Here is a 26,242-nt window from a genome sequence, read left to right as displayed (position 1 = left end):
GAAGAATAGCCTATATTTTGTCCTTGCTGTATGTAAGCCAGGCTGCAGGGGACAGTGGCATACATCTAAAAGTGTTATATAATCCTGGTACGTTGCACATCATTTTAATCATAAGGACCACAGATATACCACAAAGGGCAAGAATTTAGCCAGTGTATAACTGCAAAGAGAAAGGTAATTATATAAGGAAATATCCTCAGTGCTCCTAAGGGAAACCCCACATGTTCAAGACACTGACCCACCGTAGCAGATGATGGGAGAGGAAAATAAGTTTACAGAGTAACCAGTAATAAATCTTGGCGGACCTGAACAGAACAACAATAAAAAGCTCAACATTTAGACAGGTATGTGTTCTTAAAAACTCATGAGAAAGGGTTACCAAGGATTTTAGTAATTGGTAATAATACAGAACAAAAAACAGGGCTACTGAGAATGCGCAGTGGGCAAAGCCACTTGCTGTCAAGTCTGAGAACTGTCTCAGAACCCACATGGAAGCAGAAAGTTGACACCTACAGATTATCCCCTGACCTCCCCATCTATGGTGTAGCAGCACCTATACAGAAATAAATGTAAAACAAAAACAAAATCAGGCTAGGCTTTCAAGAGGAACATCAGTGATGCCATCTTTATCTACCTCTCCATTAAACCCCCAAGTATGAGCTACTGAAATGCGAGGCACAGAAATCATAGCAACCTCAGTGTTATCAAATTAAAAGAACCCTGAGCTTCTGAACCAAAACCAATATTTTTTTCCATTCTGAAGCCTATGTGAGACTTCAATCTCTAATTAATACTCGTGTCCATTATGGGTTGTTTGCTATTTTCTGTTACCCCTGTCATACAACAACACTGGCTATTAAAATTATCCTTTTATGTTGCCTAGAATGACTGTCTTCTGAATTGCTTCACCCAGCAGCTGATGGAAACAGATGCAGAGACCCACAGCCAAACAAAACGCTGAGCTGATGAGTTCTGTGGAAGTGTGGGAGGAAGTTAGCAGGAGCAGGAGGGGTCAAGGATACCACAAGAAGTACAGAGTCGACTAGCCTGCGTCCATTAGGGCTCACAAAGACTGAACCACCAACCAAATAGGATGCATAGTCTGGGCGTAGACTCTCTACACATTTGTAGCAGATGTGCAGTGAGGTCAACATGTGGCTTAGTTAACACTGGGAGTAGGGGCTGTCTCTGACTCTGTTGCCTGCCACTGGATCCTTTTCCCCTAGCTGGGCTCCCTTGTCAGGCCCCAGTGGAAAAGGATGTGCTTAGTCCTGCTGCTGAAATTTGAGGTGCCAAGGTAGGTTGATACTGCTTAAAAAATCCTGTTCTCTGAGAAGAAGAAAAGGGGGATGGGGACTGCACATGAAGTAGGATTGGGAGAAGAGGGAAGAGGCTGGGATCAGGCTATAAAGTGATTAAATTAAAAAAAAAAGTCCTTGATTTTGTTTCTCAGGATCTCTTCATAGCTACAATAATTCATTCTGTTTCCAAGATGACTCAAGTCTATAACTAAGTCTCTAGGAACTAGATATTATCTTCACTTCTACAGACTTCAGTCCTTTGGAAAAGTGGGATGGGCTAAGCAGATTCTAAGAAAATCCATTCTAAACGTTTCCAGGAACTCATTTTACCTGGAAGGCAATCCAATAACCAAAACTCTTCCTTAGGAGTTCATATAGGCCCCCATTCAGCTCATGGCCTTAACCTTTTGGAGGGGCCTTATCATACTTTTTTATATTTAGGTCTTCTTTTATGTGACAAAGCCCTGTCATTAAGTCAATTTTCTTCTAGGCTTAGTGAATTCCAACTCTGTATTACTTACTTTTTTTTTTTTATTGCTGTGATATAATGCCATTAGCAAGTCAACTACAAAAGAGTCCTTGATATAGGACAGAAGTTCTTGGCATCTGGAGCAGAGGTAAAGGTCTCTAATCTTGACCAACAAACATAAACATAAGGAGAACTAGTAATAGCTTGAGACTTTGAAACCTCACAGCCTGCCCATTTTCTTTCTCTAACAAGGCCACATCTCTTAAATTTCTCCAGACAGTGCCACCAACAGAGAAACATGTGCTCAAATGCCAAAGGCTATTGGAGACAATTTTATTCCAAACACCACATCATTATCAAAGAATACTGTTTGCACTCCCTAATTCACCAGGAAAACAGGATAAATCTCTTTAGGATGCAAGTGCTTACTGAATATTTCAGAGGGCCCAAAGGGTGAGCAATCAAGTTCTCTTTGGAATAGTCATTTACCCATACTTTTATCATTTCCAACTAGGCCTATGTATTGCCATCTGGGTTTATCACTCAAGAGTTAAGTTTTAGAAAAAAATGACAACCAAAATGAGTATTCACCACCACCATAGACCTTGGTAAAGACAACACATAAAATGTTAAATAACTGTGCAAATAAAGAATAAGAAAATTTTATTGTTACCCCAAATTCATGTACAGGCAGCCTTTGCTTCTGTCCCTTACACCAAAGGTGACAGCTCTAGATCACCCTGCTAGTTTTCCTGTTTTAGAACTTCTGGGCTGGGAATGTTTTCCCGTGGTATGATCATCAGGCTTCCACTTCTGTTTCACCTGTAGGATAGCATTTCATACAGCAGAACTCCCTTAAAAGCACATACTGCACACGTGAAATACATTTGGGTTTAAAGGTCACAGCCAAGGAAATTCCTCTTCTTAATTACAAAGTCTAAATCATATGACTTTAGATATACTTACAGCTACTCAAAAGACACTTGAACTACTACCAAGGTTGGCTGCTGTGTATATATCCCTCACAGTCCCACAAATGCCTCACCTGCTCTACAAGATCTACAGAATCAGATTCTGTCAACAATCACCCAGCACCATCCTTTTGACAAAAAGCTGTAACACTGGAATTCTTTAAGGAAATGAATTATACCTAAAATAATCAGAAGTGATTCTAATAGACTTTAGGTTATTTTTAGAGTCTGTTGGCTTAATCTCATTTATTTCTTCTTCCGTACAGTCAATCTACCCTCAAATGATCTATTAACAATCTAACTGTATATTTAGGTAAGTTAACTATCCACTGAGGCCTGAAAGTCAACTAGAGAGGAAAGTCTAAACCCGTCTATGCTCATGGCAGCTGAAAGTAGCTGGATCTGCTCAGTGCTCACTGTTTAAATGGCTTGAAGAGCGATTGTTAGGTTGCTACCTGGCTATTTATGGGATGAAAATTCATTAGGAATGGACATGTCATTGGAATCAACTGTTTATAAAATAACTGACCTCAAGACTTCCTTCCTAAATACTAACTTTCATGGCATCAGAAGGTACCACACAAGCTTTCAAAGAAAGAAACCAACCAATAGTCATAATCTGCTATGATGCCTATAAAACATAACAATTCCCAGCATGACACAGCAATCCTAAGGGTTCATTGGTACATCTAAGGCTCAGGGAACATTGCGCAAGATTGTAAATGGCAGAGGATCAGGGAGAGTGCTGTGATATTGTGTCTCCAAGTAATATCAGAAGCTTCACCCATATAGTCTCATCAACATGACTTCCTAAACATGAACAGAACAAAGACACAAACACTAGATGTCAAAATGGATGGAGGAAGGGCTAAGGAATATTGATATTAGGAGAAATAATCTTCCTCAAGAAATAGCATGCCAGTTGGTTATCCAGTACCAAATTATTAGCCCTGAAACATACAGAAAAGTAACATTACACAGACTGAACAGGTTGTGTTTAGGCATTTAGGAATATGTGTGTACTTAAATAATACATACATACATACATACATGCATACATACATACATACATACATATGCAAATAATGGCAATCAATGAAAAAATAAGCCATGAATGTGAGATAGAACAAGGAAAGGCACTTAGGAGGGTTTAGAGAAAGAAAAGGGAAGGGGGAAATGATGTAATAATAATCTTTAGAAGTAAAGCAAAACAAAAACAACAGCAAACAAACAAACAAGTCTTTTAATACTAGGCAGAAGAATGAGACTAGAATCATATCTCTGACTCTCGAGAAAACTGATAATACGGAAGAGTGGGATAGTATCTTACATGCTTCCAACCCTAACATGGAATAAGAAATCAAGTGTGGGCAACACAAAATGTCTTTGTGTTCACAGATAAGCAGCAGACGACCCGACATTGTAAAACATACAGGGTTGTCCCTTTAAAGGAAGGTATACATGACCTGTTTTCCACTCAGAATGATGGGATGGGATGTGGTTAATTGCCTGGTGACGGTTGTGTTACCTATATGGCCAAGATCACACTGGTTCTTCCTTCAGAACCTTATGGTGAGCTTGTCAATCTATGGAACTCATTTTATGAAAGATGTAACAAGTAATCAATTTTATAGAATACTTACGGAACACATGTGCTTTACAAAGAGTATCAATATAGTCACAACTGAAGCTTTACTGTACACAAGGCATTGAATTAATTATCACCAGGAAATTTTCCATTATATTGTGCTGCACCTAAGTATACCTAAAATAAGCTATGAGGTCAGACTCTTGAACTTTAAACAATACCAGCTACTGAGAGTCATGTTGAACTGGAGTACTTTCTTCCCTCCCACAGCCTATTGCTCTGCTGGCTGTGGTGGTCTCAGAGATCCATGTAGCAAAGGGTTGGACACAGGACTCTGTTACACCCATCAAAACTTAAGCCTCCATAAGCTCACCTCCTCCAGCTAGGCACCACTTTCTTAAAGATTTATAATACTACCAAACAATTCATTTAGGTATTTGTACCCCAGAATGTGGCCCATCTTGATGAGCTTCCATCTATGTGAGGAATAGGTATTTTGCTGACTTGGATAACTTTCTCCACAGACCTTCATCTTATGTTCAGCTGACTCATGCCATTGCTGAGGTTCACTACCTCTTTACTGATTTTATGCCTAATAGAATTTATCTCTAATAGATAATGAAGTTCAAACTAAATAGTGATTAGTTCATTTCCCTGTAGCGGTTATATCATTTTATGTCTTCAACAATTTGATGCTGTGTTGCTAGCACATAGGCATTAGGAAACACCGGTTTGAGGCTGGAGCGATGGCTCAGCAGTTAAAAGCCCTTGCTAATCCCGCAGAGGACCAGGATGCATTTCCAACACTCACACAGTGGCCTCCAATTGTCTTTAACTTTAGTGCCAGAGGAACCAGCTCCTTCTGGTCATGATAGAACCAGCCATGTACAAACTTCACTTAAACCTTTATTAAAATTACAACTTTTGCTTTTACACAAACTATTTTGATGATGTTTTCCCCTCCTGAAATTCCTCCCTCTCATATCCTCTTCACCTCCCTCCACACACAACTTTATATTGCCCCCTCTGTCTTTCCAAACACAAACAACAAACAAACAAAAAATAGCAACCAAAAACTGAAACCAGAAACAAACAAAAAACAAATCTCATAAAAATGCAAAATCAAAATAAAAACAAATACAGAAAAAAAAACAATAGACAAAAGGAAAGGAAAATCATGTTCATTTTGTGTTGTCAAATTACCTCTGGTATGGAGCCTATCCTGCAGTGAAGGAGAGATAAACCTGTTTTTTTAGGATTCCAAGTGTGGGATCGGAACAGTCTCATGAGAGAACAGGTGAGGCTAATTCACTAGAAGAGCAACCACTTTGTGCAGGAGCTTAATTGTTGCCAGCTGAAAAGATCCCGTGAACAGACTCTGGGAGGAGATATATAAATGAGCCCAGACCTAGAGGTGTGGGCTTTTTGGAGACTTGGGTAGTTTTGGCTGTTCAACGCTGCACTTCAAGATGCTCCTAGAGACAACCACTCAAAGGCTTTGGGGCTCCGGCTCCTGCTGAAGCTCTGGGTTCTAGTTACCCCAGGTCTCAGCGGAAGAAATCTTACAGCTCACACCGGAGAATCGTTCCTCGGAACTGATAATCCTTAAGGTTTTGTTATTGTGTCCATTAATCCTCATTTCCTATTGTTTTGGTTAGTTTAGTGCTTGGTCACTAAGTTGTTAATAAAATATATTGGTTAAGAAAATTGAGCCTACACTGCAGTAGTTTACTCTCCATTTGAGAAAATAAATTTTCCCTTTCCTAGTGAGTATCAGTTGGAAATGCTTCTTGGTTAGGCATGAGAATCCATGTCCACTGCCCCCTCTCAGTGCTGGAAATCTGTTTGAACCTGTGGAAGTCTAATTATTGATTTCTCTGTTTTTCAACATTTCTTTCAAAATCAAATTTTTGAGGAGCAAATTTTATCTTCAGTTAAAGGATATTTTCTTAAAACACAAAGATTTAGATTAGTGTCTCCACAAATATCTTAAATATTTCACTCTCTTCTCTATTTACATGATACCCCAGACCTGAAACAGGATGATTTTTGTATTTGTCTCTCCCTAAGCAATGTATTTTCTTAATTGTTCATCTCTGTCAAAACTTTTGCATGTGATGGTTTGCATATGATGTGTTTAGATTTTAGTTTTAAAATATTTTGGTTTTAATTGATCAATCCTTTTTGGGTTTCTCTTAGCTTTGTGGCACTGCAATTTAGTGGCTGGTATTAATTTGAGAAAATTCTCATTCAAAGTTGCTCCAAATATTTTTTTTTTTCATTTTTCTCTATTGTCCTGGTATTCATATCATGCACAGACCATTTTCTTTAACATTGTTCCTCAGGTTGTAGATGTGCCCTTTATTCATTTTTATTTATTTTTTCTCTCTTTGGGTTTTTTTAGGCTTCTACAGAGGCAGGTTCAAGCTCAGAGATTCTGTTTTCAGTTGAGTCCCACTCTTTGTAAACTTAAAGATGGCGTTCTTCATCTCTCTTACAAAATTTCTATTGTGTTTCGTTCTACTTAAATTTGTTTTTAATTGCTACCTCTCACATTATTACAGCTGATTATATCATCTGCATGGTCCCGTGTGTAGTCTTTATCCATCATATCCTTGCCATAGTAATCATGGTTGCTTAAGTGTCTTTACTGGCATTTCCAACGTGGTTGGATGATGTGTTTCTTATATTTACTCTATCTCTTCAAAATATGCCCCGTGTTTCAGTGCTTTCATAATTTCTTGTGGTAGCTATACAAAATTACCAGGCAAAAAGAATAATTCTAATGGAATTTAGTGTCGCAACAGTAAAGTGAGAAACACAGGAAAGAATTATGTTACTACTTCTCATTCTTTCACTTATCCTTTCCTGTTGGCATGTCATGTGCACTGTGCAAAGATTCTCCTTGTATTATTTAGATGCTGTTTTTCTCTGTCCCGCCCCCCATGTCTAGTTGCAATCCAGACATGGCATTGTTAGTACTTATTCTAAGAATCTCCTGTCTCAAGTTTATGTAAACATAGCTTCCCATTTATTTTCTGATTTGCCAATAAAGCTGATCAGAGGAGAAAATAGAAGTGGACTTCTCTGTTTCTAACAAGGAGAGAGGTAAAGATTCATCAATCCATGAGTAGAGGTCCAGGAGGAATCAGGAGAAAACTGTTGGAGCAGAAAAAGCCTTAGAATGCAAGTACACTGGGGATTTTGGCTGGGAGGTGTTACATTAGATTAAAGGATCATATTGCTCAGTAGTTATGCATGAAAACACATTAAATGAAACTAAAGTTTCTATTCATTATTTGGGGCTATCTAAGCTATATCAATGACTGCTCTTCCAGAGGTCCTGAGCTCAATTCCCAGCAACCACATGGTGGCTCACAACCATCTATAATATGATCTGATGCCCTCTTCTGGCCTGCAGGTGTACATGTAGGCAGAACGCTGTATATATAATAATAAATAAATAAATCTTTTTTAAAAAGAAAAAGAAAAAATGCCAACTTTAATATACATTCAACACATTGCCACATGGCTAAAATGGGTTGGGCTTCTTATATTTCTATTTAAGGCTAATGGAATTTAAAGTAGGTTTTTCTTTCTTTCTTTCTTTCTGTCTGTCTTTTCCCTCCTTCCTTCCCTCCCTCTCATCTCCTTCTCTCCCTCCTTTCCTTCTTTCCCATCTATTATCTTTCTATCTATCTATCTATCTATCTATCTATCTATCTATCTATGTATTTGTCTGTCTACCTATTATCTATCTATCTGTCTATCTACTTATCCATCATCTATCTATGTATCTATCTATCATCTATCTATCTGTCTGTCTATCTTTATCTACCAACTACGTATCTATATAATCTATCTATCTTCTACATTTACTCATTTATTCATGTATCTGGGTGTGCATGTGCCATGACATGCATATCAAGGTCAGGGCAAAACATTCAGTATAACCCCCTTTTCTCATCTTGTGGGCTCCTGGGAGTCAACTCAGGCCCTTAGACTCTGAGAAAAGTGTCATCACCCTAGCTGCATTTTTTGCTTAATTATTATAATATGGCTCCTCCTCAAAGCCTCATGTAGGTCACCTGGACTCAAACTCATTAGTAGATGAGGGTTATCTTGATCTTCTGATCTACTTCCTCTGTTCAAAGTGCTAAGATTATAGGCATGCACCAGTGTGACCAGTTTATATGTTCTAGTGATTCTCCTCATGCCTTCATGCTTGAAAAGCACTCTGTCAGCTGAGCTACATCCTCATCCATTCACACTGCTTACAATAAATCCAACAGTGAGAGAGTAGCAGGTGATGTCCCTTTATGTATGCTCCCTTCGTTTACTCGTTTGTATTGTACAATCTCAAGCATAATGATTTGCATGAGAATTTTCACTTCAGTTACAGTTATCAAAGGGAAAGTTAATAAAATGATGTAGATGTCTTCAGAGAATATTTTAAAACTTTCTCTGAGGTTGACATCATGTATTACAATTAGGATCATGTTTTAGAAAATATTAATCTTGGTTTCAATGATTTACATAAAAGTAGTGGTGAAAATGATAAATCTTTAATTAGCCACATTTATCAGAAAACGTTGGGTAAAGAATTAGAGATATTTTTTCAGTTCACTAAACACTATCTTTCCTCTCTGGATTATATTTGAACAAAAGTATTTATGACCACAAACTTAGACAACATAACTTAGTAGTTACATGTGTCACATACAGAAGTATGTGTTCATTTTGCTTCTAACAAGTAATTAGTAATAATTAATAACTTGATACCTTGTATTAGGTCATTTTTAGTTGTGTGATAAAACAACATAGAAAAGGAAGTTTATAGGAGAAAGAGTTTATTTGGGTTTACAGTTCCAGGGGACTAAGAGCCTGTCATGGAGGGAAAGTAAGAAGGAGGGAGGCATGGCAAGAGGATCAGGGAGCATTGGGTTCATATCTTGAACCACCAGCACAATGCACTAAGAAAGGTGCTAGGTGGTGAAACTTTAAAGCCCATCCCTAGTGCCACAGCCCCTCCAGCAAGACCCCAATCCCAGAGCTATGCAAATATCACCACCAAGTCTTCAAACATCCTAGCCTTTGGGGGGGCATCTCATTCTAACCCCTACAGTAATCAAAGTGTAGACACAAATAAGCTGCATAGAAGTTTTGTTAATTTAAATTTTACATAGTTGTGATTAATGCAAATTTTTGTTTTTCTCACTAATAACCTGGCATATTATAAATACTATAGAATCATTCTATATAGTTATGGCAATAAAAAGATATAAACACACAAACATGAGGAAAGCAGAAATTGGTCTTGTGCACTTAAAGTTAATTTGTAAAAATATCTGCCAAATTACTGTTTGTACATGTTAGGAATGGGTGAATCTTAAATTATTTATAATATTATTCTAATACTTTTGATATGTTTGATCAATGTACCTTTCTTCTGATTTACATAGGTTTTATAAAACAAAGTAAATATTGACAATATTATTGTTGAGTATACAAAATTCCCAGTAGCTGTTAGTTGTTAGTCCTTAATATTCTTTACTAACTACTGTCTGTGCACTATATGGGCTATGGAAAATTTCAGATAAGCAATATGTTTTAAACTTTTGTTGTTTTTCACCATTCATACAAGTAACAGTTAACTAAAACTTCAACAAACCCAAAAATGGAATTAAGATTTTACGTATTTTTTTAATTTGAAACAGGGTTTCTCTGTGTAGCCTTGGCTGTCCTAAACTCACTTTGTAGACCAGACTGGCCTTGAACTCACAGAGACCCACCTGCCTCTGCCTCCTGAGTGCTGGGATTAAAGGCATGCACCACCATGCCTGGCTAAGGTTTTTACCTCTTTTGGTACAAGTCATTAACACAGTTAATATAATCCTAAAAATACTTTATCCACACCATCAACAAGAAAGGGAAGGGAGAAATGAACAAAGAAACAGGCTGTCATAATTTATTTAAATTTTATTTCCTTTCCTACAGGTCTTGTTCAAATATAATGAATAAAATTACTTATTTTCCCCTCCACTAATCACTGGTAGCTTTAGCCTAATTAATATACCACCCTATAGAATCCTTGCATTTTTTCCTTCCCTTAACCATTTCACTGCTGATTGGTGTGAATAAAGCTTACTAAATCCAATCTATCATCCCAGATACAAGTATACATATAATATTTAGCCTTTTAAAGCCATTGTGTGGCACATAAAAACCAAATCTCTCTATAATGGGGTTATAGAAAATTCTTATCAATGTATCAGAAAGATACAAAGAACACTTACCCTAATTTTTCAAATAAGAATATCCTTTTAAGAGAGGGTAATGGTTGTATTCGATATTGCATCAGACCAAGGATGCTGATTTTATTTTATTTTTTAGAAAATTTCAGTTATAAAAATTGCAAAGATCAGTGAAATTGAGATATTAAAAAATACATGTTCTGCTTTCATTCCTTTGTGTTTAACAGACTGATTATAGTCAGCTTATGACAAATGATGCCTCTTTTATGATTGAAAGTCCTTGCAAGTAATAATTAAAAGCCATTTGGAGCCCTACTATGCATAAGCAAACCTTGGAATTAACTTTATCCATTATTCAGTAAGTTCATTAGAAGTTATTATAGTTTCAAATCAACCATTTTTCCAATTAATTTTGAATAGTGAACGGCACAGTTGCAATTCTGTTCTTTTCCATTTAGTTTCATTAAAGATTCATTTTGGGTAATCAGAGAATTTTGTATCAGCTGTTTTTTACCTTAAAGGTTTTCTTCTGACACTGTAATAAATTATCTTCTCGTCTGTGCTAGAAGGTAACTGAATTTCTTTCCTCAACAGCCCTCTCTTTGACACTTGTTCATTTATTACTGTTTCTTTCATCAGCTGACTCCCTTGAGGCTAATTCTGATGAAATGCTTTCAAACAAGGAGTACTATTGGTTTACATTAACGAGGAAATGGTGGAAAGGCTGCCTGCAAACAGGAAAAATTAGAGAAAGAAAAATTATGAACCTTGGGATCCATTTTTCTATGAGTCATAACATAATTAACTATAAAATATGAAGTGGAAAAGTATTATTCTCAGTAGACTCTGATATTTTGCTTCATTTAGGAACTTTGTATTATGAAGGAGACATATTGAAAAGAAAGATAGACTTAAAATCATAGTTAGGAAGAAAAATTGTGCTGAAAAGCTTGAGTTAGGAGGAAACAGATTTAATCAGGTATCTGGAGTTGGATGATAAAAGTCCCTTTGACTTTTATGTTTGTACTGTAATTTTTCTGTCATGTTATCACACATAGGAGTATTACTTGTGAAAGGAGATATTTGGGGAAGATTATTCTACAGATGAGTGTTCTTTAGCAACATATCTTTCATTATAAATGTAATTTCTGAACTTTCACACTGTAAACAAATGGTTGGGACTGACCCATTCTTTCTTTCTCATAAAGTTAATCTCTCATGCTTAAAGCATACAATGATATGGGCAGCAAGTGCTAAAGTTTGGATATATTAGTTGAAGGATCATTTGTTTTTAAAACATTTGGTGTTAAGAAGAGATATACTCTGATATGACCTGCGTCTCGGCTACCAGGAAGCTTGGGGCCACATGGACTAGGAAGTACCTAGAGCTCCAGATTTGCTAATGACCACGACACACGTATTTTTCACAATTAACTTGCTCCTCAAGTAAAGATTATCTTGCACATTTTTTTAAAAAAAGCCCTGCTCTCAATGTATAAAAACGGTTGGTGATTCATGATTCTATTTTGTCTGAGCCTGCCTCTTAATTTTGCAGAAACGAGGCGCTATGGCAGCATAATTGTACGAGGAGGTGCAGCAGGATGAGGGAAGAATTAGCTCCTCTGCTGTGTGATGCCCTCTAACTAGCTCAGAAGCCTCTGTAAAATCATTTGTCCCTTACACTGTTTGAGGCTCCACGGAAAGGTAGAGACAGCGAGCATGCATCTTTGCTCATTCAATTCCTCCTCTGCTTTAGTGTCATATCTCAAGATTGTCATTTGATTTCTTGTAGAGAAAGAAAACACCGGGCTAGAATATTGGGCTCTGCGGAACTTGCCTTCAAGACCTAGCTCTGACACGCTCTGTATGTCTCATCGTACGCACATTATTTAGCCTCCATACACCTCAGACCCTGACTTATTAATACATGGTATGTGACAGCGCATCTCCTACAAAGTTAGCGTGAGGTTTTAAATAAGTTAATATGTACAAAGAAGCAAGACAAAATTATATTACACAGGGATACTCTGAATAAACATTGCACCCTCTATATGGCGTGAACATTTGTAAGTACGAACCCACACTGCTTTGTCAGAAAGAAACCAATGCACAACCTCATTTTCAGCTTGCTCACCAAATAAAACAAGAATTGTAAGTTAATAGAAATTTTAAACTGGTAAACTCACATTTAGAGAATTATACAGTATAATATGGAGGTTCAGAGTCAAGCACCTTGCTTGGCTAGGAAGGTAGTTTGGAAATGTTCATTACGGATATTGAATTAAAAAATGGGTGTAGAGGAAGAAATGGGTGGACAGAAAGGTAAATGAGAGAGAAAGATGAGTACAAATTCGAGTTCATAGGCACAAGAAGAGCAGGGCCCTTTCTTTCACGTTGTTAACATCAGTTGTGTCGCATGGCATAATCAACATAATGTTATGAGATCAAAGCTGCCAAGAGGTCTAAGCTGCCCTAGAGTCTTGAATGGTCCCCTGAAGATAAGTCACTAAGGAATTTTGGGACAAGCAACACAAAAGATTTTTGTTGAAGGTAAATTAGGAAATAATACTTGTGATAAATATTAAAGAACAGGGACATAATCAAGTTAATAAAGTAATGGGAAACTCTCACGTTTGCATATAGCAACCGTTTAGAATTGAAAATCTTTTACATAATTCTCATGTTGGGAGAAAAGTTATCATGCTTGTATACTAAATAAAAAGTGGTATCTTAAAAAAAAAAAGCATGGAGAATATCTTTATTAAAACCAGAGAAGAAAATTTCATGAACATAAAGAAAAAGGTGTCCAAGTACAATAGGCCTAATAATAAATTTAAAAAGACTCTGAACAAAGAAAAAAGACACTCAGATAATATATTGTGAAGATTTGAATGGGATGTTACCCATAGTAGTGGGAATTTAACCCCTTGGTCCCCAGTTGGTGGTGCTGTTGGGGAGGTTTAGGAGGTGTAGCCTTCTTGGAAGAGTATGTCATTGGAGATGGGGTTTGAGAGTGAAAAACACTTGCCATTTTGAGTTCTTTTTTTCTGTTTTATGCTTGCAGTTAAGGATGTGAGCTCTCAGCTGCATCTTCAGCTGCCATGTCTTTGCTCTGCCATAAGGGATTCTAACCCTCTGGAACCATAAGCAAAGATTAACCCTCTCTTCTATTAAATTGTCTTAGTCGGGGTATTAGCACAGCAATAGAAAAATTAGTAATTTAGATGTCAGGACCAGGATAATGGGATAATGTTGTGATAGACCTGCCTATGCTGTTTTTGTTTGTTTGTTTGTTTGAGGCACAAGGAAGACTTTGGAACTTAGGCCTAGAAAAGTGGTTGAACTATGTAATCAGAATGTGATGGGCCTTCCTAGTAGGAGCTTGGCGAATAGTAATGCCATTAAATCTATGGAAGCCAAGATCAAGAGGTTTCAGAGGTTAAACAAGATTACCAACGGTGCCAGAGACTATTCTTGTAATATCTTGGCAAAAATATAGAGTTACTTTTTACCCTCATCCTGAGGCTAAGAATAAAATTATTGGACTAATTATTTGGTGGAAGAGATTTCAGGAGATACTATTGATCCTGTCCTGTTGTTATTTGCAGTCATTCTCATGCAGGTCTACAGTGAAAAAGAGAAAATGGGGCAGTAAGAAATAAAAACTGCACAGTTTGGAGGGAACAAAAGATTCTGGAAAGCTTACTGTGCAGTCAAGAACTCTTCTTGGAGAGAGGCTACAAATGTTTAGGAGAATAGTGCCATTGAGGAAGGATGTTATGTGTACTAGAATGAATGGAAAGCAACCGTCAGGGCATGACCTCGGGCACTATGCCTCCAAGTTGTGAATGAAAAGGCTCAGTGCTTTCCAGTTCCTAAAAAGCACCAACAAACAAAAGCTACTGCAAATTTATTCGAAGGGAGAGGGAAGAATCTATTCAAGCTAGTAACCTAACTTGTCAGTGTTATCTGCATGGCAGGGATTAAAGAGTAAGGACATCATGGAATCTTCCTCTGTGGTTTCAGAGTTTTTCTGAGGCCACACGATGTGTGATAGTCCCTGTGTGAAGTTATTCTAAATAAAAGGACTAAAAACAAACAAATACAGCTATTCTAACTTCTCACAACATAAACTCCGTATCAAAATTATTCAGAAGAAGTGAAAAGCAACACTTCACACTCGTTAAAGAAACAGCTACACCACCACCACCACCACCATCACTACTTCTACTACTATTACTACCACCACTACCACTGCTGCCACTGCTGCCACTACTGTACTGTAGAATACAGTACATTTCCACTAACTAGTCATAGTGAGAGGATCTGACATTGCTAAAAGGCGCTTGGCTAGAGTCACATAGCCTCCATAAGCACCAGCCAATCCCCGTTGGAGCCACTTTGCCACAGGTAGGACTGTGCTAGAAGCCTTTAGAAGAACCCACAAGCTTCTTTTTGGCATCACTGCCATTTTGTATGGATGGTTGACCCCTGCATGCAGAATGCTTCTGCAGAATAAACAGTCCTTGTTTTTACATACAGTTTGAGTCTGGGGTCTTCCTTCAGTGATTCTCAGATCCTTGCAACTGTATTAAACCAACTCCTAATGATTTATTGTTATACTGGTAGATCAATGCATGTTTCAGTCCCCATTAGAAAAACTTTTATTTCTCATAGTCAGTAATTAACACAGAGACCTACAGTCATTCAAGGTGGAAAGAGTAAGATACTGAAGAAAGCTTAGCCCTAAATGCGACATTTTAAAAAAATCTCATCATCCCCCTAAAACTACAGGATCATTGGAGAAGAGGGGATTAGTAGATTAATAGGTAGAATTGATGTCTTCTTCACATATCTGGGCAGCTACACACGTGAACTCACAGTAACTGAAAGCACACACAATCTCTATGCAAACTCAATACAGACCACATCTCAGCATGGAGAGGGGACATGGACATGGAGTTCCTTCTCCCATAGCCAAGGCGTGATTGTCAATTGATAGCTACAGCAGATATTTAAAAGTGAGAAAATTAAGAAGGCCACAAAGTTGAGTGGATAAGAAAAGGGAATGGATCTAGAAGAAGTGAGAAGTGGGCAACTATGTTTGAACACAGTGCATATGTTTCTCAAAAAGCTATAAGTAAGCCTTTAAAAAATAAAAATAAATGAAACATATGGCCAGTGAGATAACTCTGTAAGTAATGGTATCTTCTACCAGTCTTGACCTCTACGACCAGGGCCCACACAGAAGGACAAAATGGAGTATGTGTTCTTTAACCTCCACATTTATGACATGAACATGCACATATGTGTGTAAACACATAGACGTCCACTGTACATACATTCATTTTATATATATATATATATATATATATATATATATATATCAGAATATTCAAACAAAATTTCACAAACTTATATTACAAATACAATGCATAGAACAGAGCAATCAGTTCTTTTATTCCACTACCATGACTTCTACTACCGTCTTCCTAAAAATGTGTTGATTTGACCTAGATTCTAAAATAGAAATATATCGTATGTTTATATATTTGTTCATGAAAAATTACTTTGTTTTGCACGTGGATATCCCTTAGTGAAGAACAGAAGAAATAATGACCATAAAAGAATAATTCAACACTTTCCCCTCATTGTTAAGATGTTGATGAATAAGGAATATTGAAATGGAGGGACTGGAGAAAGACAATAAATCACATCATGCTGACAGAATATCAGGGTTAAAAGCTTAAAACATCTTTTTTGAGAATTACTGAAAAGCAAAATTATTAATTTAGATTAACCGAAAGAGCATTCAGTGACTGAAAAATCAAGACAGTACTAATTTCTTGAGCAAATTCTCATTAGTATAGACAATTTTAAGGGTAGTGTGAAATTAAAATTTTGTGGCTGTGAGTAGAAAAGTATCGCTTAGATGCCAAAAAGGTTGTTAATATCTTACTTGAAATGTAGATTTTATTTTTAATTCTGATGTGTAGAGAGCTCTTCATGTTGGGTAAGTATTTATCAGAACTGTAATTCTTTGGCTACAGCAAGCAGATGGTATTTAGAGGGCATTTGTTTGCTTATCTTATCTATTCAGCATTTATGAGCTGGTTCTTTATCATCTATAAAAGCAAAGGGAACATGAACTATGAGCTACAAAAAAGAGATATTATGAAACCTTGTGAGCACCGAAGAGATATTATCTGTGATACAGACTCCATCTCCTCGTGCCCTTCAATCTGCCAGAGCACATTTTCTTCAGATGCACTCAAAACCTCGATAAAGGAATAGGAAAATTAAAGGCGAAGCATGCGTGCAGTCTGTGATCAAAAATGAAAAGCTCATCTCATTCATCCATGTCCTTGTTTCTGCAGAATTGCATTTGGGGGAGTGAACATCTTTGTTACAAGAGAAAGGAGATAGTAAAGCATAATATCTCAACATTATGACATTTTTCAAGGGGATGGTGTGTGTGTGTGTGTATGTGTGTGTGTGTGTGTGTATGTGTGTGTGTGCATGCGCATGTGTGCGCTCTTTCACATGGGTGCGTGTGCAGGCGTGCATCATAGCTTGCTTTTGTCCTAAAAAGAAAACATTTTCCTTGAAATTATCAGCAAGTGACAGCACTGTATGAATAACATTTCTAACTATGCAGACAACATTTGGTATTGAAATGTATTCTTGTGCTCTGTAGGTCCATCACTCAGTCCTAGTACTTTATATGCTGCCCCAGTGCTGAGTTTCTTATTGCTATTCACCTCCTGGACTATGAACTCACTGAGCCAAAGGACTCGTGTATTGCATGTCTATAATTTATTTTTAAATCAACATATCAATAAATGTGCCCTTTATGGTTATTTCTCCCAAGGGGTCTTCTCACTGGATTGTCCATTTTTGTAAATTATCTTTTATATATTCAGTTTAGGCTAAATTATGAGGCCCGTCATTGCCTTCCCTTTCCTCTATAGTCCACAACTTATTTGCAAGCGATTGCATATTTCGCCAACCATATCTCATTAGACACACTATTACCACCTAGTCTGAGTCTAAGTTCTGCTTCTCAATAGCCTACTAGCTGGTTTCCTTGTTTCCCTCTTCCTGACTGCAGCCTTACTGCCCACTCTGCAGCTATATTATTTTAGATTCAATATGTATCCAAAACCTCTTCTGGAGCTTCCAATGGAAGGTTTCAAATATCTAATCTCTGGCCTCAATGCATATATTCAAGAACACACACACACACACACACACACACACACACACACAGACACTCACATATTCATGAAAGTCACACACACAGAGGGGTTTGGGTTAAGAAGATCTACAGAAACAGTAATAACAAAAAAGTAGGTGCAAAGGAGAAAGAAAGCCTTAGGTGAAGCAAGTGTAGCCTATATAAATACTCCAACAGATGTTAGCATATCTGGAGAAATGGAGGAATTTCAAGTCTGTTGACCTAGATATATGCATGCTTAATTCACTCTGTGCCAAGAGGAAACTGAAATGCCCATTTCTAATGTACTTATACTGAAAAGCAGAAAATGAGCTGGGAGAAGGACACTCACCATCATTTCATTGTATCTCAAATTAATAATTTTTATTTTATTTTATTTTTTATTTTTATTTTATTTTATTTTTTATTTTTATTTTTGTTTTTGTTTTTGTTTGTTTGTTTGTTTTTTTTTTTGAGACAGGGTTTCTCTGTGTAGCCTTGACTGTCCTGGACTCACTTTGTAGACCAAGCTGGCCTCAAACTCACAGTGATCCCCCTGCCTCTGCCACCATGCCTGGCTTTCAAAGTAATAATTTTTGAAGTAAATTTATTTAGTATGTTAAATTAACTAATGACTAAATACTGCAAATAAATATCTATATGTATATCTTTAGGTATGCATCTTTATGTATGTCTGCTACATTGGTAAGGTCACTAGTTCAAAGCAACAAAATAACTCACTGTCAGGTAAAATAATATGTTCTTATTTCGTTTTTGAAAACTTAACTAATTGTGATTTTGTTTAACTGGGACATTTAAGTCTGACCTCACAGAAAAAAAGAACGGAGATAGTTCCCAATGCCAAGAAGAGGGCAGTTGAAGAAAGTCAATATGCGAGTTCTCGTTAGTTCTTCTAAAGAGGGCAAGCATTAGGAATTTATTTCACTGTGTGATGAACTCAGTAATAACGGATAGTATATTCCAAAATTTCTAAGACACATTAATGCACAAAAATGACAGGCTAACTAGCTAACTTGAGTCTTTCTGTTCTTATAGCATTACACTGGACACCATGGCTTGTTATGACTTACAGTTAATGTAAGCAAGTTGGGATTTATGGGAAAATGTGTATTCTTTTATCCGATTTGAAGAGAAATCATTAATGAATGAAGATCTGAAAGAAGGATAAATGTGGTACTTCCAGACATGATTCAAAGGGACATTTTCATTATTTGCCTAAAAGAGTAAGACAGCAGGTTCTGTCTTCCCTCGTGATATTACAGCAGGTGAGTTTTTAAATGAGCATTAATAAGTTAATGAGCTCATACAAATTAACATTTATCCAACTTCTGAGTATGAAACAAGTCAAGGAAAAGTCAGTACAATTAGAACTCTTTAAAAATAATGGTTCCAATTATATCTCTATGGCCGAACATATATGTGTGTGTGTGTGTGTGTTTGTGTGTGTGTGTGTGTGTCTGTCTTTTCTTCCCCTTCCCTGTTCACTTCATTCTTCTCTTCATCCTTTTGTCGAATTGAGGATTAAACCTATCACTTCACATGTTCCAGACAAGCACTCTATCATTGAAATATATCCTTGGTGCTCTTTTTTGTTTTGTTTTTTGAAGACACGGTTTCTAACATTGAGTATAATCAATTTTATTTTACCTAATAATATTATAATATTCTAAAACAGATGAGTTAATTTGGATTGTTTTTAAACACTAACATGGGTTTGACTATGCTTACGTTTGATATATAACTTTCTGAAGTTTTCAGCAAGAAGTAATTGTCCCCCTCAAACTTGCTAATGTATAATAAATGTCTTGAAGTGTTGATTTATTTTACCCATTGACATCAAGACCTCTACATTTTTATTCCTACACTCCCACTGAGATTATCAGCCGTATGTAAAGAAGTACCAACCTGAAGAAAAATGATTTTGTGGCGTAGGATGAGATCACTACCACAATGCATTTCTTTGGCTATTAAAAATAGACTTAAATAACACCTGCATAGCTGTGTGTGCCAACTTAAGAATATTTTTCCAGTATATTCATTAGGTTTTCAGTCTGCTCTGGTGGCATTCCCCAGTAACGACACTATTTCTTAAAAGAGAACTTCACAACTGTATTTGTATTTGTTTGGAATTCCAGAAAAATATATATGGTACACTATCATGGCTGTATAGAAGGAATAATATATATATATATATATATATATATGTATGTATGTATATATAATGCATATTTAAATTGGTGTTTATGAACACTTTGATGATATTTGTTAAAAGTAATTTTGTTAGTATTTTTTTAAAGTCTCGTATGCCACGGAAACAGAAGAGATTGATTGTGTCTCATTGCCCACAGGGAGATAAACTAATTGCACTTTACTAACTTGCAGGCACATTAGATGCAAGCATTGGATGGTGTGTGAGGTAGGGAGAAATGTTAGGTGTTTAGTGAAAAAACTACCACATTCAAAGCCTCTTTTGTCCAGATTTTCTTGGAACTTCAGCAGCTAAGGTTGCAGTCTGTATCCATTATTTGGGACTTGGTTATGTTAAATTTGAAGTCATAGGAAGCTTAGATAAGGACCATTTTAACTTCTTTCCCATACTTTTGACCACTGTCTTGTGCAAGGTTTGAAGAAAGTCATGTTTCTCTTTTTTTTGTGTGATTCTTATTTTCCTTTTTAAAAATATATTTTATTAATTTATTCATATTACATCTAAATTGTTATCCCATCCCTTGTATCCTCCCATTCCTCCCTCCCTCCCATTTCTCCCTTACTCCCCTCCCTTATGACTGACTGAGGGGACCTCCTCCCCCTGTATATGCTCATAGGGTATCAATTCTCTTCTTGGTAGCCTGCTATCCTTCCTCTGAGTGCCACTAGGCCCAGGTCAAATATGGGCACCTGAGTTTAATCTCCCTTTTACAAGGCTTCTGAGTCCTATCCTTTCTCCTTATCTCCTTCCTGCCCATCTTCCTATTGGTTTTATTTGGTTGCTTGGTTTAGCTTTTTAAGCAGTCTCATGTTGCCCAGGTTGGACTCAGAACCCTTGTGTAACCAAGGAAGAATTTGAATTTTGGGTCCTCCCCTTTTTGCCTCATAATGCTAGATTATTGACAGGTACCAGCACACTTGGTTGTTTTAAATTCTTGTCATTCCTGATATTGCTAGCAGAGAAAAGGTGACTTTCTCTAGACCCCTAGGTACAAGTGTAATATTTTTAGATCTGTTCCTAATATTTCTCCTTTGTTACTCAAAATCTGATCTTTATTTCACCTTAAATTATTAAACTTGTACTATCTATAATAAAATAAAAATGAAGCAGAAAACTGAACAGAACATATTGCTCAGCAAAATGGGGAACAGGGCAAGGTCCTTCCAAGAGTGTGTAAAAATATCCCTGGAGGCAAATGGTCTCACTCACTTTACACAGTGCTCAGCAACCATAGAGAGAAGTGTGGTCCATGATCTCCCAGCTCCATCTGCTAAGAACAAAGCAAGAACCCAGTCAACTTCTCAGGAGAAGCACAAAGAGATTGGACTTTGCTATAATGGGGGCAGTGAACCAATTGAATTTGAATTTGATTTCATTTCTCTTTTCTCTTTTCTATTCATTTATCCCCTCCCCTGCCCTACTCTCTCTTTTTTTCTCACATATTATTTTTATGCCCCTAGCATCTCAAGAAGGATATCATGAGATAAAAAAAATTATTTAAAAGTTAAAGTGACCATGCTAGGTGGCAAATTCATTTTTCTTCTGTGCTCATCTATCTGTTAACGATTGAAGGCTTTGGGAGGTTACCGGTTTTCTTCTTTGGATCGTGTTAGTTTAAAGGTGATGTTATTTCATAGTGGCAAAATCTTAACACATTCTAGTTTCTTACAGGCACAAAACACTTCCTTAAGGACTTTATATGGGGTTAGGGGGATGCCTCAATGGGCAAAGGCCTTGCCATGTGAGCATAGAGTACCTGAGCTTAGATTTCCAGCATCCTTGTGAAGCCAGGAATGGTGACTGTAATCATGTACAGGTGGTGCATGTCTGTAATACCAGACTAGAAGGCAGAGACAGGAAGACTGGGGGTGAACTGGCCAGCTAGTCTAGTCAGAATAGCATCTACTGCCTTAGTGAGAGTTTCTATCTCAAACAAATAAGCTCTTCAGGAAGACATGCAACCATCCACTTCAAACACACACACACACACACACACACACACACACACACACACACAGAGAGAGAGAGAGAGAGAGAGAGAGAGAGAGAGAGAGAGAGAGAGAGAAAGAGAGAGAAACTTAAATGTAATAGCACACATTCTGTGTGTTTTACTACCTTTCCATTCGTTTTAAATCTACTTCATTAATTTTTAATTGAGCTCAACATTTTTATAATTTTATATGACTTTAAACGTCAGTGAACAGTATAATATTTTATATGTATTTTCAATCTAATATAATAACAATATACTGAGTCTTATAGTGGATGTAAGAATGTTTTTGTTTTTATCCCAAGTATGGGATGTGAAACAGACTTGTGTATGGGTGTCCAGTGTTTTTCTGTTGAAAACAGACTTGTGAGAGAAAAGGTGATCTTTGTCTTCTTGAAGAGAAACTGCCTTTTTTCGAGGGCTTGGTCTTTGCCAACTGATAAATATCCTAGTATGGACTCTGAGAGGATATATATATATATATATATATATATATATATATATATATATATATATATATATATATATATATATATATATATATACCCAAAGCAAGAGGCATGGATTTTTGGTGTTGTCTGTTCATCATTCATCATCACTTCAAGATGTTCCTAGAGAGAACCACTCCCACAGAGGAGGAAATAGAAGTAGAAGAAAAGGAAAAAGAAGAAAAACACAAACTGGTAGTCTGCTATCTTCCCATCTCTCTCCCATGAACACTTCGCCTCTAAAATTTGTTTCCATACCCATTTTTATTTTCTGAAAGTTCTACCAAGAAACTGAAATTCTCTCTGTATTTTATGAAACAAAAGGAACCTTGTTTGAGAAAACTCAGCATTTTGACAGACTATTGTGACTGAACAAATAACAATACGATCTTGCCTTCCAAGTCTAAGTGTGTCACCCTTTGCTCACTCAACACTGTACCTATCCGTGTACAAAAGCCACACACCTACCCAAGACTTTTCCAGCCCCATTTCCTCTCATTTATATCCCTCTTTCTCTCTCTTTATTTGTTCTTTCCAGACCCTTCCCAATTATGCCTTCAGGTCACGGTTAGCTCATTAACCTTAGTGTGAAACACGCATCTTTCAAGAAAGATACAGGCTTTGTCCAGCTCAGACGATATATCTCTTGATACAGTTTTTCAACTAATTAAGATAGTAGCCATATTTATCTTTCTTTATTCACATGATTCATTCATTTTTTCTTTCTTTCTTCCTTCCTTCCTTTCTTTCTTTCAGCAGCTGACAGCAACTTTTTTTTTATATTTTCTATCGTGTGATAACCTGTCCTCTTTTGTACAGATTTTACTTTTAAATAAAAATAAGTTTTCTGCCCACTAACAATGCATAATGTATACTTATGTGACAGTATCTTTATGTCCACTTCCTTGTTCAATAAATATTTATATTGAGAATAAAGAATATATATAATGAGATAAGAAACATGGACTCATATGTACTTGAATTAATTACTTTATCATGCTATAATAAAATATCATGACAAAAAGTATCTTATGGAATAAACAAGATTATTTTGTCTTGTGGTTCCAGAGGAATATGAATCTATAATTGTGGAAGATTCAGAAAGTTTCAGGCATTGCAGCAGGAACAGGAAGCTTCATTTGTGAGCATTAAGAAAAGGGAGTAAGCTAGAAGTACAGTAACCCCATAAACTCGAAATCTGCCCTGGTTATGTATTTTCTAAAGCAGTGCTGAGCCGTCACCCAGACAGTACTACCAACTGGAAAGCAGTTGTTCCAAATCTCAGAGTCAATGGGAACCACTTGTCATTTAGATTACTACATTACTAATGGAATATAAAGAATATTTTCTACTAAGACTGTTAAAAGAAGTATTTGTTGAAGTAATAACAGCTTTAGGGGAACATAGAACTGTAAAAAAAAAAAGATACCTATGCTGTTACACATATTTTCAACCTTTGGAGTTAAAGGAGATCAGTTATTGCTCCTGAAAAAAATCATGTTTTCTCAAGGCATATTACTGTTTAGACAGTAGTCAGCCTTGATGAGACATCATAACACATTAGTGAAAGAGCAGAGATGTATACCCTTTTGAGGTTAGTAATGTGAACTATACTAAAAACCTTCTTAGACACTCATGGAGTATCTATGGTCTTGCTCATTAAACTGTGAAGTTACCTCTATGTGCCACAACAAACAAATAAACAGGGGCTAATGTTGACTTTATCACATTTGCAGATTTAAATGTCTAATTTGTTGTTAGATACTATTTTTACTCAAACATTTTGCAAAACTTCATAAATATGTATTATATTTATATCATTTATACATTCTTTTTTCCTCTCCAATACTTTATATATCCTTGCCACTCCCTTTAACACTTGTGGCCTCTTTTCCACTAATTATTATTGTTAATCACGTACAAGCACATGTATGATTAAATATCAAATATAACCTGCTGTGTCCATTAAGTGTTACTTCTATGCATATAGTTTTAGGGTCGATCACTTTGTTTTGGATAACCATTTAAAGGCAGTGATTTTCAAACTTGTGGGTTGTGAATCCTTTGGGGGACAAAAAAACTTTTCATGGGGTTCCCCTAAGACCATCAGAAAATACGGATATTTACATTATGATTCATAAGAGTAGCAAAATTACAGTTATGAAATAGTGATGAAAATCATTTTGCACCACAACACGAGGAACTGTATTAAAGGGTCACTGTGTTAGGTAGGTTGAGAATCACTGTCTTAAAGCCTCACTCCAAAGACCAATTTTGCTTTCCTCAGCAGCAGTTAATTGCCTACAACTCTTAACTTAGAGATGGAGCTCTATGAAGCTTCCACATCTATATTTCCATGTCAACTGTGGTTTACACTACATTCTGTTGGACTTTCATGAGTACATATTCCCTGCCATATACAGAAGCCAGATCTCTCAGCAGGATTTCTGGACCGCTGGCTTTTCTAAACTTTCTGTCTACTTTTCCGTGATGATTCCTAAGATTAGGAGTAGAGGTTTTATTGTAGATTTAGTCATTGGTGCTGGACATCACATTGTCAGTGGTTTTCCAGTTGTTACGCTCGGTTGGTCTCTAACTATTGTATAAAGAAGCTTCTTGGATGGGAGTTGAGAACTATACATACTTGTGGAATAAAAATATATATTTAGAATGCAGTTAGGAGTTATACCGCTTTATGAAAGTGACTTTAGTAATTCTCTAAAATCTATGACTTCCCTAGCCACGTGTAGTTGGCTATATTTCCAGGAACAAATGAAGAATTTGAAAAACAAAAACAAAAGAGTCAAAAAACAAATAAGCTAATTTTTAAAAGGTGGGCTGTGAATCTGAGAAGAGATATTTCAGAAGAAGTAATTAAAATGTCTAAGAAATATCTCAAAATTGTTCACCATCCTTAGCAATTAGAAGAATTAAAATTAAACTACCTTTGAGATTTCATCTTACCCGAGACAAAGTTGACTAAGATCAAGAAAACAGCTGCCATGGGATGAGGGATAAGTGAATCCTTATTCATTATTGATTCTAGTCACTCAGAAAATCTGTGGAAAAATCCTCTAAAAGCTAAAAACAAGTCTATTATACTGTGGTGGTTTGAATGAGAATAGTCTGCAAAGGTTTATATTTTTGAGTGTTTGGTCCTTAGTTGGTGGAGCCATTTGGGAAGGATTAGGAGGTGAGGCCTTGTTGAAGAACCTGTGGACTTGTGGAGGAGGTAAACACTGGTGATCTGTGAGCTTTGAGGTTTCAAAAGCTTAGCTTAAGTTTAGTCTCTCTCTCTCTCTCTCTCTCTCTCTCTCTCTCTCTCTCTCTCTCTCTCTTTCTCTCTCTCTCTCTCTGCCTGTTGCCTGTGGATCAGATTGTAAAGCTCTCAGTTACTGTTACAACAGATGTCTGTTTGCTTCACCCCATGAAAATTATGGGTTAACTCTGAACTGTAAGCAAGCCTCAAATTAAATATTTTATTTTTTAAGAGATGAATTTGTCAGAGTGTCTCTTCACAGCAACAACAGAATAGTAGCTAAGACACATATGACCCACCTATACCACATCTTGGCATATGTCCAAGGACTCAGCATCCTAGTGCACAGATACCGTATGCTCAGCCATGATCATTACTGCTCTGTTCATAAGAGCTATGGAATGGAAACAACCTAAATTTCCTTCAACAGATATGTAGATAATAAAAATGTGATATGTGCACACTATGGGATGTTA

General features: G+C 36.6%; 1 protein-coding gene across 1 annotated transcript in view; it reads right to left on the bottom strand.

Moving 5' to 3' along the window:
• NDST4 (N-deacetylase and N-sulfotransferase 4) overlaps positions 1-26,242 on the bottom strand; it is a 292,909-nt gene that overhangs the window by 70,725 nt on the left and 195,942 nt on the right. The gene's annotated exons all lie outside the window — the stretch shown is intronic.

This window comes from Acomys minous (assembly GCF_964271855.1).
Source record: "Acomys minous genome assembly, chromosome: 14".
NCBI classification, from domain to species: domain Eukaryota; kingdom Metazoa; phylum Chordata; class Mammalia; order Rodentia; family Muridae; genus Acomys; species Acomys minous.
The sequence above is the reverse complement of the archived record's forward strand: the minus strand, read 5'-3'. Positions and strand labels throughout refer to the sequence as shown.